Genomic DNA, 17,041 nt, shown 5'->3' with positions numbered 1-17,041 from the left:
ATATATACCACATCTTCTTTTTTTGTGTGATTTTTAAAAATTATTATGTTATGTTAATCACCATACATTACATCATTAGTTTTTGATGTAGTGTTCCATGATTCATTGTTTGCATATAACTATACCACATCTTCTTCATCCATTCATCTATTGATGGACATCTAGGCTCTTCCATAGTTTGGCTATTGTGGACATTGCTGCTATAAACATCGGGGTGCATGTGCTCCTTCGGATCACTACATTTGTATCTTTAGGGTAAATACCCAGTAGTGCAATTGCTGGGTCGTAGGGTAGCTCTATTTTCAACTTTTTGAGGAACCTCCATACTGTTTTCCAGAGTGGCTGCACCAGCTAAGCAAATGATTTTTTAACCTTAAGTTTTAAGACACATATTTTTGTTGTCTACTTCATATAGAAATAAGAGTAATTTAGCTCTTTCCTTTTTCTCTAATCTGTAATGAAATATCTATGGTACAAAAATTTGCTGCAGGCACAATATAAGTGAAAATATCAAGAGAGATACATTATAGAGATCTTGCTCTCTCTTCACTCTTCTGCCAGCCAATGGTACTAGCATGTTTGCCCTAAAAGGAAAATACTGTGATAGAAAACCAAGACAAGTCTTGCTTGCTGCAGCAGTATCCCAAGTGGGCATTCCACATGCACTTGTTGAAAAAGAGACCCTATGAAAACCCTTTCTTCAGAGATGAATGTTGATGTATTTCTTCAAGGCAGCTGAGAGACACGTGCAAATAAGCTCTAAGGATATCTCCTCCACCTTCCCTAAATCATTGTGATTTTTTTTTTTTTTTGACTAAGGAAGGATAACAGGAATGGGATCCAAAGATGTAGAAAAAAAGAAAAGGAATCAGGAAGCTAGCGCATTGTGATCACACGTCTGTTTTCCTGATGTGGCAGTGCCAAAGGCAGGCATGTTTGGATGGGATTCTTGAAGATTGCATCTTTCACTTCATACATATTATTAAATTTTTATAAAGAAACTGTTTTGCACAGTCTCTGTGGTAAGGCAACACATCCAACACCACTATGAAGAATCTTTAGCATTCATTCGAGTTTCTGTGAAGATTTCTGGGGCTCAATGGTATTAGCACAAATTGTTTTGTTGTTTGCTTGCTCTTACTTGTACAAAAGATTAAGGATATGCCTTCTGTAATTCAAGGTGTCTGTCTATATATAATGGTTGGGGGAAATTGAGATGCAGAAAGATGAAGCATTTTGGCAAGATTACAGCTATTAATTACAAACATATCACAGCAAAAATGTCATATCTCCTGAGCTCCATCTCTTGCTCTATTAACTAGAGGCTGATTTCTTAGAACAAAGAGTCAGTATCAACTTGGCATATTAAAAGTACTAAACCTAAAACAACAACAAGACAGAAGATTATGAAGGTGATAATTTCATGTTTGTCCCATCTTCTTTAACTTTATGTTTCTATGCCTGACTCCACAAAAACACTCAGTATCTCATAAAAGAACTTTGCCTTACACTCACTGTTCAGTCTTGTTCTGAAATTTCTCCTTAGCCCATTTTTAAAGCCTAATTCTTTCCTGATGCTCCTGACCACCAACTATGTTATTTTTTCTCTTGTTTTCTGCCTAAAACTTTTCTTGGATTCAGTTCTCAATATTTTCTTTGTGCTCTTGTTCTTTACCCCACTGTTCCATCAGTCACCTCAGATATTTAATCTTAGTTAAATTTGACTCAGGAGCTTTTTACACTGGAACCACCATAAAGGAAGATGCTTTCTTGGGTTTTGTCCTAGAGATTCAGAAGGAATCAGATCATTTAAAAACCTTAATTAAGGGTTTAAAAGGTTGGCAAAAGATTTGAACAGACACTTCAAAAAAGAAGAAGATATATGAAGGACCAATAAACACACGAAAAGATGCTCAACATGAATAGTCAACAGGAAAATACAAAAATAAAACCATAATGAGATACCACTCTATACCTATTAGAATGGCTAAATAAAAAGACTGACAATACGAAGTGTTAGCAAGGATGAAAAGCACACAGAACTCTCATACATTGCTGGTGAATAAATGATATAATCATTTGGAAATTAGTTTGACAATTTCATAGAAAGTTAAATATATAGTTACTGTAGGATCCACAATTCCACTCCTACTTAGTGTTCGTATCTTGACTGCAGTGGTGGCTCCATGGGTGTGCATGTTTGCCCAAACTCATCAAAATATACACTTAAAATGGGGACCTTTTTTTGTATGTAAATCATACCTCAATAAAGTTGACTAAAAATTAAATAAAACTCAATGGTAAAAGAGAACCCCCCCCCAAAGAAAAACCTTAATTAAGAAACTGTAGGAATTTGGGGCAGTTTAAAAAAGATGTCATATGTACCATAAACTAGGCAGTATTGTAGTCAAAGCAGGTTGTCTTTGAAAAGTGGAATCAATATTATTCCTTATATGCCTATTTTGTGTTAGGAATTATTCAAGTACTGTGTGACTGTTGTCATGTTTAATGATCAAAATATCCCAGTGAAGTGGGTATTATTAGCCTCATTTAAAAGAGAGTATATTTCAGGAGGAATAGATATTTTGAGAAGGATTTGTTTAATCTTTAGGGGAAATACCCAGTAGTGCAATTGCTGGGTTGTAGGGTAGCTCTATTTTCAACTTTTTGAGGAACATAACTGGAGCACAGAAGCCCTGATATTATATATCCATACAAATATTAGTGAGTTCTCCAATTTTCCATATAAATAGAAAAATGACTGATGAAACACCTTGAACAAATCATTTATATTCTTCAGTAATATCATTCACATCTGATTATAAGAATAATGTTATTGCAAAATATTTAAAGTGTTTTTATTATTATAATTTGACTAATATTTTTTATAGATAGGGATTTAGCACATTCTTTATATTTTCTAATGTTTTCAAGAATAATTTTTTAAAAATTATTTTATTATAGTAAAAACTTAATTAGTTATGAGCTTTATCCTCTTAACAAATCTTTAAGTGTATAACACATTATAGTTGACTATTGGTACAATGTTGTATAGCAGATCTGTATTTACCTTGCTTAACTGAAACTTTATGCCTATTGATTAGTAACTCCATTTTCTGCTCCATCAGCCCTGGCAACCATCATTCCACTCTTTGAGTCAGTGAATTTGACTATTGTAGATACTTTATGTAAGTGGAATCATGCAGTATTTGTCTTTCTGTAGATGGTTTATTTTACTTAGCATGATGTCTTTAAGGTTCATTTAAATTGTTACATATTACAGAATTTCCTTTTTTTTTTTAAACGATGGAATAGTAGTCTATTGCATGTATGTACTACATTTTCTTTATCCATTTATCTTCTGATAGACATTTAGGTTGTTTCCACATCTTGGCTATTGTGGATAGTACTACAACGAACATGGGAGTGTTAATATCTCTTTGACATCCTGATTTCAATTTGTTTGGGTAAATACCCAGAATTGGAATGGCTGGATCATATGGTAGTTTTATTTTTATTTTTTAAATTATTTATTAATTTATTCCACAGCAGCTGCACCATTTTGCATTTTTGTTATTATATCCATGAAATCATTGCGAAGACCAATGTCATGAAGCTTTTCTTTTATGTTTTCTGCTAGTCTTATACTGAAGTGTTCAAGTCTAATATTGAAGTCTTTAATCCATTTTGAGTTTTGTGCATCCATGTGGGTATTTGGTGTTAGGTAAGGGTCCAATTTCATTCTTTTGCATATGGCTATCCAGTTTCCCAACATCATTTGTTGAAAACACTGTTCTTTCCCCATTGCTGATTCTTGGCACTCTTATCCAAGATCAGTCAATGGTATGTGCATGAATTTATTTCTGGGCTCTTTTTTTTTTTTTTTTTAAGATTTTATTTATTTATTTGACAGAGAGAGAGATAGCGAGAGCAGGAACACAAGCAGGGGGAGTGGGAGAGGGAGAAGCAGGCTTCCTGCCGAGCAGGGAGCCCGATGTGGGACTCGATCCCAGGACCCTGGGATCATGACCTGAGCCGAAGGCAGACGCTTAATGACTGAGCCACCCAGGCGCCCCTATTTCTGGGCTCTTTGTCTATCAGTCTGTCTTTATGCCAGTACTACACTGTTTTGATTACTGTGGCTGTATAATATATTTTGAAATCAGGAAGTGTAATGCCTCCAGCTTTGTTCTTCTTGCTCAGGATTGATTTAGCTCTTTGTTGTCTTCTGTGGTTCCATATAAATTGCGGAATTTTTTTTTAAATTTCTATTTCTGTAAAAAAAAGTGCTACTGGAATTCTGATATGGACTGCATTGAATCTATAGATTACTTTGAGTAGTATGGACACTTAAACAATCTAAACTCTTCCAAATCATGAACATGAGATATGTTTCTATTTGTGTGCTTAATTTCTTTCATCAATGCTTTGTTATTTTCAGGGTATATTTTGTAATATCAGCTAAAATGACTATACAATAAATGGAATCTCAAGGTTATAGAATTAATTTAAAAATTAACTTAAAACAACTTAAGGATTTCTCATCTTTTGGGAAAAAAAAGGTAAAATTGTGTAAACTTGTTACTCTTTTACCAGACCCATGAAGACTTTAAGGTCTCTTAGTTAAGAAATACCATCTTCTTGGCACAGATTTGTCTTGAAGTATAAGTGACCAGACTTTTTTTTACCTTTCTATTTTTTGAATTCTTGTTACAAGTTTATTTAAAAAGAGGTTTAATATAGGGGCACCTCAGTGGCTCAGTTGGTTAAGTGGCCAAGTCTTGATTTCAGTTCAGGTCATGATCACAGGTTCCTGGGATGGAGCCCTGCATTGAGCCACACATCGGCTCTGTGTTCAGTGGGGAGTCTGCTTGAGAATTCTCTCTCTCTCTCTCCCTCTGCCTCTCCCCCTACACATGCGCTCTCTCTTTCTCTCTAAAATAAATAAATAAATCTTTAAAAAAGAGGTTTAATATAACAAGCATCAAGTTAATAGATAATATAGAAACAGACAATTCCGAGAGACCCCGAAATCACAATATTTCGAATGCTCTTACTTACACTTGAGTTGCTAAATATAAAGGAAATGTCTTTGATCCAGTTTCTGGAGTCTCTGATATCATCATGAGTTCAGTGATCTACTTTTCTGGGCTATATAGGTCATAGTTAGCTTTTTGGGGAATCACTGATAACTGTACTGTCCCCATAACCCTCATTTTTTTTTTTGCTTCGTTCTTGCATTATTCTGATCTTCACCTGTCAACCTTAAAGGGGAAAAGAAGAAAGCTAGTCTTTCTTCAACTTTTGACTTTAATTTTTCTTTTGATTTAATGCCTCAATTTCTATGTTTTTTTCTTAGAGAGTGTTGAACTCATCTTCAGTTTATGTACCTTTCAAAAGCTCCCCCATCTATCCACATACATATTTCTCCCCTCTCTTTTTTTTAAGTCCCAATATACCTAAATAATAAAAATCAAACTTGGTTCAGTGACTTAACAGCTAAGTGAGAATCATAGTTGCAAGTATTATGAATGAAAAGCAGTCCTAGTTTAAAGTTAATTACTCCTAATCTTTCATTTCTCTTGTCTATGTCTCCATTCATAACAGTAGCATAAATGACAAGGATGAAAGGATGAAAAATGCAATATTTCATGAAATATGAGCTAATGATTTCAGTATCCTCTTAAAAAAAGATGAGGTACGGCCTTTCCAGAGTTTCCAAGAGCTTAGCCCCACATCATTATCACTTAACCATCTTATTCTGAGATCACTATGCCTCCTGCTTTACTGGATAGATGAGAAGAGAGGACCATCCTGCCATCAGATCAAATGAAAGACACAAATGAGGACATTTTCAGTCACTGTTTCTTTGTGGAGGATAGGATTCATTAGAAGAGAAATGTAAATCGCTTATTTCCTTATTTTGAACACTTGCTCATCAGTTTGTAGGACCTGAGTGGATAAAACTTATTTTTTTCTGAAAAATCATAGCTGCAAGATTTTTACCAGGTTATCAGAACTAACATACTAGTATATCTCCTAGTTAAACAATTCCTGTTTTGCATACCAGGTTCATCTTGGGGCAAACTGCGGTAGATAGATTTGTCACTCTTGCAGGTGACTAGAATCTGAACAACAGAATTCCAGGCATTCTGTAGCTTAGGTATTTGTTCTCTAAATTCTATTACCTAATTTTTAAGTTTAGTGATCTCCTTTGTTGGCTAGTAGGACCTGTGTTTTAGAAGATGGAGCTAAAGCCACTGAAAGCACTTAGTATAATGTCAGTACTTCACACTTTTCCAGTGAGAAATCCTTTGATGTCTCTGTTTCTAACTTCTGATTTCCAAGTTGAGAGTCAAGAAACTAAAATATTTTCTGAAATTACACAAAATTGATAGCCACACTAAATGGGACAAAATACATAATGTTAAATATATTGATATGTATTCATGTGAACAATGCTTGGAAAGTTAAAGACAACAATGAGAAAGATATCATTAGGATGGCTAGATGTTAATTACAAATTATTTAATTTTATTGTTATATTCTTTTTTTTTTAAGATTTTATTTATTTATTTGACAGAGAGAGACACAGCGAGAGAGGGAACACAAGCAGGAGGAGCGGGAGAGGGAGAAGCAGGCTTCCCAGTGAGCAGGGAGACCGATGTGGGGCTTGATCCCAGGACCCTGGGATCATGACCTGAGCCAAAGGCAGACGCTTAATGACTGAGCCACCCAGGCGCCCCTGTTATATTCTTTTTTAAAAAAAGATTTATTTATTTGAGAGAGAGAATGAGTGAGAGGACGAGAGCGAGCATGAGCTGAGAGACGGAGAAGGAGAAACAGGATTCCCACTGAGCAGGGAGCCCGATACGGGGCTCGATCCCAGGACTCTGGGATCATGACCTGAACTGAAGGCAGACGCTTAACCGACTGAGCCACCCAAGTGCCCCAAATTTTATTGTTATATTCTTTTCAAGGAGATGGTAACCAGTAAAGTAAGACTTACTGGTGAGATCTCTTTTATTTTCAGAAATTACTAATTTGATTTGATGTTTGTTAATCACAACGAATGGGGCAAGCACCTATTATAACTGTTGATTGTTTAGCCATTAGAACACTAGAGGTCACTGTAGCTAGTATTTGTGTCACTATTTCAATGATTTTGTTAAATTACTAGCAATTTTCGGTTTAATTTAAATAACGGAGTGTTTTAAAGGGAATCCCATCTTCCTGATGTGATAGAATAGCTTATATATCTCTCCATATTTATGTTCTTAGATAACTCTACCTATATTTTTTATTCTATTTTAGAAAACAAATAATTAAAAAAAAGGGAAATATACAAGACAGGTGAGAAATGCGTAAGTCTGTCAAAATTGGAAAGTATATGTTTTTACTTTGCTTTAGATGTTCTTTGTCCTACAACCAAGTCCCCATTTCAGTTTCTCATATTTTTAGCCTGTGACAAAATAAACTTCAGATGACAGATGCACATGTCACTTATACTCCTAACTGGTTAATTAAGGCCGGGTACAATTGCAAGCCCTGGCGAGAAGCTATTTTGAGAAAGTAGAGGGCTGAGATGCTACTCACTTGCACCTCCACGTTATCATATTAATCAGGCAGGAAAACCTGTGATCTAAAAGTTGTCTTGGAAACAGGTCTCCAGCCTCTTCAGTGGCTTTAGGAGAGTCCAGTCTCACTGAAGTCAAAAGCTGGGTCTGCCCCTTCAACCTGTGCAGGCAGCGGGAGCAGAGGACTTGGGTCTAATTGGTATTTATTGTTACCATTGTTTTGCATTCCAGACCTTTGCTAAACCTTTCCCAGCACAGCAAACCCATGGTTAACTCCACAGCAGTGAGGAAGCTATGGTAGCAGAACTGCAATTAACCTTCATGGGCAAAACAAAACATAAAAAACCACGAGGTAGGCTTTTTGCAGATGCAATTTTTAATGACACCTGGCGGGTGAAAACAATATACCTTAAAATGAGAACATATTTGTGTTCATACGCAATAACCAGAGAAGACTCATTTATCTAAAAAAGGGCTAATTATTCATATTGAAGTGAAGAAAAAAAAAGGAAGAGTGTAAAAGACAAAATCGTTATAATTAAAAAGTGGGTTGTTTCTAATACTGGGATTCAAGTGTAAGTGTTGTCAGGTGGCTTTTTATTCAAGTGACAATGCTCAACGAGTACAAAAAAACCTAACCCTTTTCTCACAACTTTTTCCATGTTGTTATGTGTAAGAGGTGGTATTTATAATGGGAAATATTATGTCTTACGAAGCTGCAAATTCCAGGTAATTATCAGTGGGCAAGACACTTACTTGCTTTAAGCCTCAATTTCAGTATCTGAAAAATTCAAAGAGGCACCTTAACAGCCTGTAAGCTGAAGGCTCTGCCACGTTGTATTTTGAGACCCTTTGGGGCTCTAAGCTCTATGACTCTGTAATGCACTGTAGCAGAAACTCTTCAGTAATTTATCCCTTAACAGATTGCTTCACATGTTAGTAATAACGGGAGGCTGACGAAAGTTCATTAGATGAAGATTAAGGGAAATAAAAGTCAAGAGAGAGTAGTCAGGCTGTGGATCCAGAAAAGAACAGTATTTGGAGGTAGAGGTGGCTGTGTTAAGGAGAGAGGCCAGGTAGAGGTAAAAAAATAGAAGAAGAAAGCAAACCAGAAAAGGGACAAAGGTAAGGAGGGGTTCTATGCATGAATTAGCGAAGGAGACACATTTAAGAGGTGGGATGAGCTCTCAGAATCGGTGAGTCAGGCTTGTTGGTAGGAGGGGTTAGCCTAACCTCCCTCCCAGTTCTTATCTGAGCAGTCACCGTGGTTGTGAATTGTCTGTGTGCAGTGCTTGTGGGCTCACCGGCGCTGCCGAATATGGAGGCTTATAAATGTGAAAGGCAGATATATCTTCCCATCTCTATTCCAAAGCATTTTCCCTTCTCAGAAGCTGTGCTTTGAATTTAGAGGCTGCTCTGAAGGTTGAACCCTCAAGAGAGTCAAGGCAATGTTGTATGTGGGATATGGTTGAAACCTGGGCCAAGGCCCAGAAATTCTGATGCAGTGAATCTCTGAGTGTCTGCCTGGGACCTCTGGGAGTTGCTGATATTGTGGGCTCTCAGCTGGAATACATTCAGTACGTTAAAATTTTTTTTATTGTGTCAGTTTTCACTCCACCCACTTGTCAGCTTGGGAATATTCTGGTATTAGTTTGTCCCCTGGTGTTATAGTTTTTCTTTCTACTTTTCTAAATCTGAAACTGTTAAACTATTAAATGAAATGCTATGTGGAATAAAGCCTTGCTCCTATCTTCTCCTTGGCCATCTCTTCTCCCTAAAGTTTAGCTGTGTTATTTAAGATTCAGAAGTTCTTGGAAATTTTATCTTGGTACTTTTGTTACTTTAAATTGATTTTCTATACAAGGGAAGTCCTCCTGGATTTGAGCTCCATCCGTTTTTCATGTCATCTTTACATACACACCAGCTGTTACCAGGTGGTGAAGAAGATTGGACAGTGGGCTTTGGCCACCGGTAATTCAAAGCATCACTTTCTCCGTCTCTCTGAACTGTGCTGACATTCCCAGTGGCCGCTGGGGGGAGCCACATACCCACATTCTCCCAGCCTTGACAGAGTCCCTTTTTAAGGAAGCTGAGATCATATTTAGCTTGTGGCCAATATGAAAAGTAAATTGTTTTAAATGCCTTTGGAAAGAAAGCAGCAATTCAAACTGACAAATTTATGGGTTTAAACTTGAATCAAATATTGTGTTTGACTTTCTCCCATTTTTTCTCTAGAGGATGTGGAAACTAATGAAAAAGGGAATGTATCTTGAAGGAAAAATGCATGCTTGCAAAGCACCGCTTTCCTATCTTCCTTTATGCATGCACTTCTCAGGTTGGTAGCTGTGAGGTGGTTGGAACTCCAAATAGACTTGTCTTGTTTAGGTTAGAAGGCCATGTTGAGGTATTACAGCTCCCAGATTGTCTAGAAAGATCAGACAAAGAGCGTTTAAGGGTGTATTTTTTATTTCATTCTTTTTGTTTTGCATCTCTCAAGTGTCTCTAAATGGAAATCTATTTTTTAACAATATCGAAAAATAATCTTAAATCATAATGTCAAGACACTCTCCATACCATGGGGCACAGAAAGATGAGTAGCAGAGGTATCAGTATACTGTTCAAACACAGCCATACAAAAACAAAACAAACAAAACAAAACAAACAAACAAACAAAAAACAACCAAAACTGACAAAGAGTAATGAAATTAAATAAAGAATGGCATTTCACCTCAGGAGCTGGGACTTATTTTAAATCTTTTTTTGGAGGAATGGGGTCAAATGCATATTGAGAAATCTTAGATGTAGGATTTAAGAAGGTTGTAAACCCAGTGACTTCAAACCTTAATTAATGTGTTGCAAACAGAGGGAACAGTGCCTCTGACACCCCTTTGCTTGGCTTATCTGTGAGGAGGATCCCTCATTTGATTAGACTGTGTTAGTAGTCTCTTCATTTTCTCACCATGCATTTTAGTGAGTTTCATAATCTTGTTCCTGTTTCCATTTAATTGCAATCTAATCAGTTATCTCTTTGAAGAATAATAACAAAAAAATCCTAAAATTTTAAACAGATTAATGCTGTGCCAGATTTATGTGAACCATATATTAATGCTCATTATATTTGAAAAGACAGATTCTTCTTTAGGAAAAAATATTAAAATTAAACAATATTAGAATTTTGTGACCTAAATGATCACCTCAATCAAGTTCTTTGTTTTTTCATGATTAAAAAGAAGAGTCATACCCATGTTTGTAGCCAGACTATTTTGGAAGAAAATTTAGTTATAGATGTGATTGGAAAATTAATTTTCACCACCATTATTAAGAGACTGTTTTTGTAAAGAAAGATACAGTATTGGCAGATTAGCTTGGGGGAGTTGTTTTGTAGAAAATGAGCATTTGTTGAAGGTTTGCTCTGTACCAAACATTTTAGATACATATGTTCATTTACTATTCCCAAACACAATAAAAATGCTATATGTTTTACAGATTAGGAAACTCAAGTGCAGATGTTAAATAATATATACAGCTTTGAACAGTTAATGTCAAAGACATAGTCAAAACAGGTCTCTGTGATACCAACATCTATTCTCTTAAGAAAAATTTTTCCCTTTTGCCCCAGTTTTCTTGAGAAATAACTGACATACATCACCATATAAGTTTAATGTATACAACATGATGATTGATTTGCAGGTATTGTGAAATGATTATCACAATGGGTTCAGCTAACATCCATTTTCTTATACAGATACAATATAAAGAAAAGAAAGAAGAGAAGAATAAAGGAAAAATTTCTCCTTATGATAATTCTTAGATGATGATTCATCTCCTTCTGATGATTTACTCTGTTAACAACTTTCCTATATATTATACAGTGATATTAGCTATAGTCATTATGTAGTACATTACATCCCAGTACTTATTTATCTTGCAACTGCAGGCTTGTGCATTTTGATCATCTTTCTCTGATTCTCCCTCCCTCTACTCCCTGCCTTTGGTAACCACAAGTCTGATCTCTTTTTCTATGAATTCAGGTTTTTTTTTCTGTCTTTTGTTTTTGTTTTTTAGATTCCACATAGAAGTGATATCATACAGTTATTTGTCTTTCTCTAACTTATTTCACTTACCCTAATACCTTCAAGTTCCGTTTGTGTTGTCACAAACGGTAGGATGTCCTCATCTCTTATGGCTGGATAATATCCCATTGAATATATATACCACAACTTTTTTATCCATTCATTCATTGATAAACACTTTGATTGGTTGTTTTCATGTCTTGGCTATTGTAAATAATACCTTTTCAAGTTAGTGTTTTTGATACCTTTGGATATATTCCCAAAATGAAATTGCTGGATCATATGGAGTTCTAATATTTAATCTTTTTGAGGATCCTCCATACTGTCTTCCATAGTAGCCGTACCAATTTACAATCCCACCAGCAGTGCCGGAGGGTTCCCTTTTCTCCACATCCACATCAGCATTTGTTATCTCTTGTCTTTTTGGTGATGACCATTCTAATAGCCACTGTGGTTTTAATTTGTGTTTCTCTGGTGACTAGTGATGTTGAGCATCTTTTCATAACTGCTGGCCTTACATATATTTTATTTGGAGAAATATTTCTTTGAGTCCTTTGCCCATACTTTAAATTGTTTTTATGGTTTTGTTTTGTTTTTTTGGTATTGAGTTGGTATGAGTTCATTGTATTTTTTGGATATTAACCCTTACCAGATACATGGTTTGCAAATAATGTTTCTTATTTTGTAGATTGTCTTTTCACTTTTTTGATAGTATTTTTTGCTGTGCAGAAGTTTTTAGTTTGATGCAATCCCACTTGTTTATTTTTTATTGCTTGTGCTTTTGGTATTTTATACAAAAAATTATTACCAAGACCCATGCCAGGGAGCTTTGTTCCTGTTTTCTTCTAGCAGTTTCTTCTAGGAGTTTAATGGTTTCAGGTCTTATATTTAAGACCTTTTATCCATTTCAAGTTATTTTTTTGTGAGTGATGTAATGTATGGGTCCAGCTTCATTCTTTTACATGTGAATATCCAGTTAAATGCCATTGGAATCTTGATAGAGATTGCATTGAATCTATAGATGGCTTTTGGAAATATTCACATTTTAACAACATTAATTCTTTCAATTCATGAACATGGGGCACCTTTTCATTTATTTGCATCTTCTTCAGTTTCTTACATCAGTGTCTTATAGTTTTCAGCATAGAGATCTTTTACCTCCTCATTTAAATTTATTCCTAAGTATTTTATCCTTTTTTTAAATGCTTTTATTTATTTGACAGAGAGAGAGACAGCCAGAGAGGGAACACAAGCAGGGGGAGTGGGAGAGGGAGAAGCAGCCTTCCCGCAGAGAAGGGAGCTCAACATGGAGCTTGATCCCAGGACTCTGGGATCATGACCTGAGCTGAAGGCAGACGCTTAACAACTGAGCCACCCAGGTGCCCCAGTATTTTATCCTTTCTGATGCTGTTGTAGATGGGATTGATTTCATTTCTTTTTCAGAAATTTCAATGTTAGTGTATAGAAATGCCAGTGATTTTTGTGTTAATTTTGTATCTTGCAGATTTACTGAATTCATTGATTAGATCTAAAAGTTTTTTTCTCTTTTTTAAAAAATTTTATTATGTTATGTTAATCACCATACATTACATCATTAATTTTTGATGTAGTGTTCCATGATTCGTTGTTTGCGTGTAACACCCAGTGCTCCATTCAGTACATGCCCTCTTTAATACCCATCACCAGGCTAACCCATTCTCCCAACCCCCTCCCCTCTAGAACCCTCAGGTTGTTTCTCAGAGTCCATAGTCTCTCATGGCTCGTCTCCCCCTCCGATTGCCCCCCCCCCTCATTTTTCCCTTCCTGCTATCTTCTTCTTCTTTTTTTTTAAAACATATAATGTATTATTTGTTTCAGAGGTACAGGTCTGTGATTCAGCAGTCTTACACAATTCACAGCGCTCACCATAGTACATACCCTCCCCAATATCTATCACCCAGCCACCCCATCCTTCCCACCCCTCACAGATCTAAAAGTTTTTGAGTTGAGACTTTAGGATTTTCTGTATATAAAATCATGTCATCTTCAAATGCAGGCAATTTTACTTTCCTTTATAATTCTGATACCTCTTATTTCTTTTACTTGCCTGACTGCTCTAGCTAGGACTTCCAGTGCTATGTTGAACAGGAGTGCTAAGTGTGGGAACCCTTGTCTTATCCTTGATCATAAAAGAAAAGTTTTTATTCTTTCACTATTGAGTATGATGCTGTCAGCTTATCATATATAGCCTTTATTATGTTGAGATATGTTCCTTCTATGCCCAGTTTTTTAGGAGTTTTTATCATGAATGGATGTTGAATTTCATTGAATGCTTTTTCTGAGTCTTTTGATGTAATCATATGATTATTTTCTTCATCCTATTAATATCACATTGATGGGTTTGCATATGTTGAACCATCTTTGCATCACAAGGATAAATCCCACTTGGTCATGGTGAATGATCCTTTTAATTTCCCGCTGAATTTGATTTGTTCATATTTCATTAAGAATTTTTTCATCTTTATGCATCAGGAATAACAAATGGTCTGCAGGTTTATATTTTTGTTGTTGGTGTTACTGTTGTTTTTGTTTTTGTTTTTTTAGTAGTGTCCTTTTCTGGTTTTGGTATCAGAATAATGCAGTTCTTGTAAAATGAGTTTAGAAGTGTTCTTTCTCTTTTATTTTTTGGAGGGGTTTGAGAAGGATTGATGTTTATTGTTCTTTAACTTGTAAAATTTACCAGGGAAGCCATTTGGTCCTGGTTTTTCTTAATTGGGAGATTTTTGATTATTGATTCAACCTCCTTAATAGGAAGAAATATATATTCACATTTTCTATTTCTTCCTGATTTAGTCATGGTAAGTAGTATGTTTCTAAGAATTTTTCCATTTCTTCTAGGCTGTCCAGATTGTTGGCATATTTTGATCTTTTTATTTATAATTTTGTTGATTTGGGTCCTTTGTTTTTGTTTTGTTTTGTTTTGTTTTACTTGGTTAGTCTAGCTAAGGGTTCTTTACCTTCTCAAAGAACAAACTCTTTATTTGGTCAATCATTTCTATTGTTTTTCTGTTCTCTGTTTCATTTAATTCTTTCCTAATATTTATTATTTCCTTTCTTCTGTTAAATTTGGGTTCACTTTGTTCTTTTCCTGGCTTCTTAAGGCATCACTAGGTTGTTTAGAGGTTTATTATTATAAACTTCTTCCTTAGAACTGCTTTTACTGCATCCCATAAATTGTGGCAAGTTGTGTTTCCATATTTGTTTGTTTCAAGAAACTTTTTTTATTTCTTCTTTGATCCATTGGTTGCACAGGAGAACGTTGTTTAATTCTCATGAGTTTGTACATTTTCCAGTTTTCCTCCTCTCATTGATTTTTAGTTTCATGCCATTGTGGTCAGAGAAGATACTTGGCATGATTTCAATCTTCTTCAATTATCTAAGATTTGTTTTGTGGCCTAACATATGGTCTATCCTAGAAAATGTTCCATATATGCTTGAAAAAAATGTGTATTATGCTGTTGTTAGATAACATGTTCTATATGTGTCCATTAGGTCCATTTGGTCTAAGGTATTGTTCAAATCTGTTGTTTGCTTGTTGATTATCTCTTGATAATTGTTGAGTGTGGGGTATTAAAGTATCCAACTATTATTATATCATTATTTATCTCTCCTTTAGGCTCTTTTAGTTTTTGCTTTATATATTTAGGTGCTCTGATGTTGGGCACATAAATATTTGTAAATATTATATCTTCTTGATGTATTGATCCCTTTATCATTATATAATCACCTTCCTTTTCTGTTTATACCATTTTTAGTTTAAAGTCTATTTTGTTTGATACACATACAGTTTACTCCTGCATTTTGTTGGTTACTATTTGCTTGAAATTTCTTTTTCTATTCCTTCATTTTCAGTTTATGTGTCTTTACGGCTAAAGTGAGTCTCTTATAGGCAGAATATTGTTAGATCTTGCTTTTTTTTATTCTTTCAGCTATTCTATATCTTTTGAATTGATAATTTGATCTGTTTACATTTAAAGTAATTATCGATAGGTAAGATTTACTATTGCCCTTTTTCATTGTTTTCTGCTTGTTTTGTAGATCCATTGTTCCTTGCTTCTTATACTGCTGTCTTTTTTATGTGTTTTAATATATTTTGATATCAGTGTGCTTTGACTTCTTTATCATGGTCTTTTGAGTAATTATCAAAAGATTTTTCTTGTGGTTATCACGAGGCTTATATAAAATATCTTAGGCTGGACGTGAGCATTGCTGGGGTGCAGATGTGGGGAGAAGGTGACTGTGGGGAGAGCATGTCTCCACTGAACACTTGGATTCAGCTCCTTCATTTCCAACATCAAAGAAACTTATATCAATTCCCTGGACCCTAAAGGCTATTACAATGCCCCCATAATAAAAAACACCAGATCAGGGTCTGCAGGTTTCCTTATCACCTTATCAAGTACAGAAAGAATCATCTTGATGTTACAAATTGGCTACTTGTCCCTTTAATGCTTGCCATCAGGTTCCTTGGGCCAAAATCAGTCATTATATCTCAAGCTGTGGTGATGAAAGTTGTATTGAGCAGGATGTTGTCAACCAAACCAGGAACCTTGGACAAGAGACTCTGGCTGAGAGCACATGGCAGTGCCCTCCTTGTGATGAAGACTGAGATAAAGATCTGTGGCAACAGACTAGCACCCCATTGGTCTGGGGCACAGCCAACTACTCTGTCAACAATAGCCCTGCAAGCAACAGAGTTGTGGAAATAAGAGTAACCTGGCTTCAGGCATGTGCATTCCCAAGTCTCTACTGTATGTTCTGCCATGGAAAAACAATGGAAATGCACAGTAGGTGACTATCTATCTCATCAAATGCCAGACCCTAGAAGACTCTTGCTCCTTCCTGATACCAGTGGGTTCTTCATTTTTTTCTCCTAATTTAATTATAGAAAGATAAACTGTGATCTTCAAACTGAAAAAAAAAAAAAAAACTTAAACACTTGTAACACTCTATTTTAAAATGATAACAACCTAACTTCAATAGAATTATCATTTTACACTTTTACTTCTTCCTCTCACATTTTAGGTTATTGCTGTTACAATTTACATTTTTTTAAAGATTTTATTTATTTATTTGTCAGAGAGAGGGAAAGAGAGAGCACAAGAAAGGGGGAACAGCAGGCAGAGGGGGAAACAGGCTCCCTGCTGAGCAAAGAGCCCTATGTGGGACTCGATTCCAGGACCCCGGGATCATGACATGAGCCAAAATCAAGAGTTGGATGCTTAACTGACTGAATCACCCAGGCACCCCTGTTTTGATGATGTTAATTAGCATTATTTTACTTCAACTTAAAGAACTCCCTTTAACATTTCTTGTAAGGCAGGTCTAGTGGTAATGAACGTTCTCAGCTTT

General features: G+C 35.5%; 1 pseudogene; it reads left to right on the top strand.

Annotated features, from left to right (window-relative positions):
* Positions 1 to 16,480, top strand: part of LOC116630294 — a 104,219-nt pseudogene extending 87,739 nt beyond the window's left edge.
* The last annotated feature ends 561 nt before the right edge of the window (positions 16,481 to 17,041 follow it).

The sequence above is a fragment of the Phoca vitulina genome, unplaced genomic scaffold (assembly GCF_004348235.1).
Source record: "Phoca vitulina isolate PV1807 unplaced genomic scaffold, GSC_HSeal_1.0 scaffold3, whole genome shotgun sequence".
NCBI lineage: Eukaryota > Metazoa > Chordata > Mammalia > Carnivora > Phocidae > Phoca > Phoca vitulina.
Note: the sequence above shows the minus strand (reverse complement) of the source record. Positions and strands in the feature narration are given on the sequence as shown.